The 5,076-nt window shown below is 39.9% G+C and overlaps 1 pseudogene; it reads left to right on the top strand.

Moving 5' to 3' along the window:
• The first annotated feature begins 238 nt into the window (after positions 1-238).
• On the top strand, positions 239-1,162 carry LOC100593794 (annotated as a pseudogene).
• The last annotated feature ends 3,914 nt before the right edge of the window (positions 1,163-5,076 follow it).

The following is a 5,076-nucleotide window of genomic DNA, read 5'->3' as shown; positions in this document are numbered from 1 at the left end:
CAGGTGCTTTGTCCTAGCTCTTTCCTGTATTTTGCTAATGGCCTCTGAGAGCACCCTCCCTGGCAGCCCTCACTGGGAACTCTGTACAGGCCCAGAGGAACAAAAGTGGCTCTAAACCCAGCACATGCACTTTGAATGAAATTAAAGCATTTAATATGAAGCATGGGAGCAGATAGTGCCAAATAGCAAGTAGTAGCTGGTACATATTTGGTGAGTAGGGAAGCACTTCCTTCTCTAGATGGAAGAAATTAGTCAATTTCAGTATGAAATGGAATACAATAAAGATATTAGTCAGCAAATGAGGGTCCCAGAAAAATTAAGTCAGCACCATCAAATGGTAACCTGGAACAAGAATTCCAAAAAGGAGTTCTAAATGCTAATGTGATGATGCAGGTTCTAGAGAGGATTGTTACAGCAGAGAACAACGGAGACATTCTGTTTTGAAGACCAGTGGATCTTGACCTGATTCAGTCAACTCCCTTTAAACCTCTGGCACTAAAACCACCGCTTCATGTACTTTAAGTGGAAGACCACCAGATTTTCAGAATTTAGAAAGACCTCCTTCAGCCCTTCAAAATGAAGAAATCCGTGCGGTTGGCAAGCTACAAAGAGACTGCTCTTTGAGTGAAAATGTTGCTGGCCAAAATAGACAGTTGATCAGGAGTGATTTCATCGTGACACCATCACCGTAAGAAGCTGTCTTCCCAACATGTTACCCGAAAATAGAACTAATCTTTTCTCTGTTCATGGCATTCTGTCATTTATCCGGTCTTCTACTCGTAGGGCTTACCAGCATATCGTGGATGAGATGGGTGAAAATCGCAGACCTGTGCAGTATGGCAGGTCTGCTGCTGCCACTTCTAATCCGCATCGTGACAACATCAGGTACGGCACTTCAAACATAGATACAAGTGAAAGAACTTCGGATGACATGACTGCTGCAGATGCAGCTTCGTTAAGACGACAGATAATCAAACTAAATAGACGCTTGCAACATCTAGAAGAGGAGAACAAAGAACGTGCCAAGAGAGAAATGGTCATGTATTCAATTACCATAGGATTGTGGCTGCTTAATAGCTGGCTCTGGTTTCGCCGCTCGAGGTAACTTCAGCTCTTAAACACACTGCCTCAACAGCTAGAAATATAGAGAACTTGCAAACTTCTTTGTCTCTGTCTTTGCATTTTATGCCGTTATATAGTCCATGCCCTGATGATGCGTTTCTTCCAGAGAGAAGGGGGGAAGGACCTATATTGTCAGAGGAAAGGTATATTCTGTCACTCAGCTGTATTCACTTTTAACCAGTTCTGCAGTAATACCTACTTAAAATTCTCCCTTTGCATGTTTTGTAAGTAGGCTCTAGTTTGTTGGGATTTTTTAAAAAGGAGTTGATTTTTTGCCTCATCAATCTGCACAACTAACTCTTTGAATGGGAGAAAGAGTGCATAGAGAATGGATTTAGAAAAGTATCTTTAAAAGAAAAACAATGTTTTATTCTGTTTTTCAAAGACTAATAGATTAAATGATTTTGTTAATAGATGGTTTTGCACCTACATTTCAACATTAACACTTTTGAAGTCACGGTCTGGTGTCAGATTTAAGTAAATCAAACCACCTAATATTTCATGATCACCTTCATTAAGCACATGTACAGGTTAAATTAATTCATAATATTTCAGCAGTTTATCTAATATGTGTGCAATATGTGTGTTCTTATTTTCATTTCGGTCTTGCAGTTGGTTTTCTATAAAGTTCATTTTTACTAAGCCCATGTGTGAACAATTTTTAAAACTACAGCATTAAGTACAAATGTAGTATATTTAATAAACTGTCAATCAAAAAATAAAACCAAATAAGGTTTGAAAAAGAAGAATAAAGTTGATGGACTTAAACTACTGACTTCAAGTCTTATCATAAAGCTTTAGTCTTTAGTAATCAAGATTGTGTGGTATTGGCATGAGGACAGACATACCTATCAATAGAATAGAAATAGACCCATGCATATATGGTTAATTAATTTTCTTAAAAGAGAGCAATGTAATTAAGTAGGAATAGGATAGTCTTTTCAGGAAATGGTGCTAAAAAAATTAGAAATCTACATGGAAATAAAAAGAATTTCAACCATTATTTTATACTATACACAAAAATTAATTAGAAATGCATCATAAACCTCAAATAAAAGCTAAAATTATGAATAATCTATAAAGAAACAAAAGAAAGGATTTCCTTAATAAGATATAAAAAGCATGGTACTCTTAAAAGTAAAACAATTTAAAAATGTAGTATAGATACAAAATGGAATACAATTCAGCCTTTAAAAGAGGGACATTGTGTCATTTTCAACAATATAGATAAACCTGGAGGACATTATGTTAAATGAAATAAACGAGGCACAGAAAAACAAATACCACATGATCTCACTTATAAGTGAATCTAAAAGAGGTGAACTCACAGAAGTAGAGAGCAGAATGATGGTTACAAGAGGCTCAGAATGGGAGTGGATGAGAAAATGGAAGAAGCTTATCAAACTTTCAGTTAGACAGGAGGAATAAGCTTTAGTAATCTATTGTACAGAATGGTGACTATAATAAATAATAATATATTGCATATTTAAAAATAGCCACAATAGTAGATTTTAAACGTTTTCACCACAGAAAGGTAAGTATTTGAGGTGATAGGTTTGTTAATTAGCTTAATGTAATCATTCCATATTGTAAACATATACCAAAACACCACATTGAATCACATATATACAATTATTAGTCAATTAAGAATAAATTTTAAAAAAATCTAAAGAATTTTTTAAAAAGTAGATAAATTATATGTCAGAAACTTCTCTTCTTTGAACAACATTAATATGTTTGGCTCCAAATCTCATCTCCAATTATAATCCCCTCGTGTCAAGGCAGCAGACTAGTGGGAGGTGATTGGATCATGGGGACGGTTTCCCCCAGGCTGTTCTTGTGATAGTGAGTGAGTTCTCATAAGATCTGATGCTTTAAAAGTGTTTGGCAGTTTCCCCCGTGCTCTTGCTCTCCTGCTGCCATGTAATATGTGCCTTGCTTCCCCTTTGCCTTCTGCCATGATAGCAAGTTTCCTGCGTCCTCCGCAGCCATGTGGAACTGTGACTCAAACCTCTTTTGTTTATAAATTACCCAGTCTTGGGTAATATCTTTATAGCAGTGTGAAAATGGACTAATACAGAGAATTGGTACTGGCAGAGTCAGGTACTGCTATAAAGATAACATGAAAATGTGGAAGCGACTTTGGAGCTTGGTAACAGGCAGAGGTTGGAACAGTTTGGAGGGCTCAGAAGAAGACAGGAAGATGCGGGAAAGTTTGGAACTTCCTAGAGACTTGTTGAATGGTTTTGACCAAAATACTGATAGTGATATAGACAATGAAGTCCAGACTGAGGTAGTCTCAGATAGAGATGAGAAACTTATTGGGAACTGGAGCAAAGGTCACTCTTGCTATGCTTTAGCAATGAGACTGGCCTCATTTTGCCCCTGCTCCAGAGATCTGTGGAACTATGGACTTGAGAGAGATGATTTAGGATATCTGGTGGAAGAAATTTCCAAGCAGCAAAGCATTCAAGAGTTGACCTGGCTGATTCTGAAAACATTCAGTCATGTGCATTCATAAAGAGAGGGTTTGAAATTGGAACTTACATTTAAAAGGGAAGCAGCGAATAAAGGTTTGGAAAATTTGCAGCCTGACCATGTGTAGAAAAGAAAACGCATTTTCTGGGGAGGAGTTCAAGCAGGCTGCAGAAATTTGCATAGGTGAAAGAAAGAGCCAATGTTAATAGCCAAGACAATGGGGAAATTGTCTCCAGGGCATGTCAGACTAGCAGCCCCTCTCATCACAGGCCCAGAGGCCTAGAAGAGAAAAACGGCTTTGTGGGCCAGGCCCAGGGCCTCCCCGCCACCACTACCCACGCCCCGCCCCCGCCACCAGTGTGATATCTTGAGGAAGCGCGGTGATCAAGGTCTCTCCGAATAAGATTACGACACAAAGCTGGAGAGTTGATATAACCCTGAGGTAGGACAGTAAAGGCATATTGCCGGCCTTGCCACCCAAAGGCAAATTGCTTCTGGTGGGCCTTATGGACAGGAATGGAGGAAAGGGCATTTTCCAAGGCAATGGCTACATACCAGGTACCAGGAAATGTGTTAATTTGCTCAAGCAATGAAACCACATCTGGTACAGCAGCTGCAATTGGAGTCACCACTTGGTTAAGCTAACAATAATCCACTCTCTTTCTCGAAGATCCATCTGTCTTCTGCACAGGCCAAATAGGAGAGTTGAATGGGAGTGTGGTGGAAATCACCACCCCTGTGTCTTTCAAGTCCTTGATGGTGGCACTAATCTCCGCAGTCCCTCCAGGGATGTGATATTGTTTTTGATTTACTATTTTTCTAGGTAGAGGCAGCTCTAATGACTTCCATTTGGCCTTTCCCACCATAATAGCCCTCACCCTACTGTTCAGAGAGCCAATGTGGGAATTCTGCCAGCTGCACCTCTTTTATTTATAAATTACCCAGTCTCAGGTAGTATCTTTGTTGCAGTGTGAAAACAGACTAATACAAATACTGTTAAGAAAAAGAACAGGTGCCGGGCGCGGTGGCTCACGCCTGTAATCCCAGCACTTTGGGAGGCCGAGGAGGGCGGATCACGAGGTTAGGAGTTCGAGACCATCCTGGCTAACACAGTGAAACCCCGTCTCTACTAAAAATACAAAAAATTAGCTGGGCGTGGTGGCGGGCCCCTGTAGTCCCAGCTACTCAGGAGGCTGAGGCAGGAGAATGACGTGAACCCAGGAGGCGGAGCTTGCAGTGAGCCGAGATCGGGCCACCGCACTGCACTCCAGCCGGGGCGACAGTGCGAGACTCCATCTCAAAAAAAAAAAAAAAAAGCAAAAGAACAAGCATACAAGCATGCAACAGGCTGGGAGAAAATATTAGCAAAACACATGTCTAATAAAGGGTCTCTATGCAGAATATATAAAAACTCTTAAAACTGAATAATGAGAAGACAAACATTCCATCTAAAAACGGGCAAAAGATATGAAGAGA

This window comes from Nomascus leucogenys, chromosome X (genome assembly GCF_006542625.1).
Source record: "Nomascus leucogenys isolate Asia chromosome X, Asia_NLE_v1, whole genome shotgun sequence".
NCBI classification, from domain to species: Eukaryota; Metazoa; Chordata; class Mammalia; order Primates; family Hylobatidae; genus Nomascus; species Nomascus leucogenys.
Note: the sequence above shows the minus strand (reverse complement) of the source record. Positions and strands in the feature narration are given on the sequence as shown.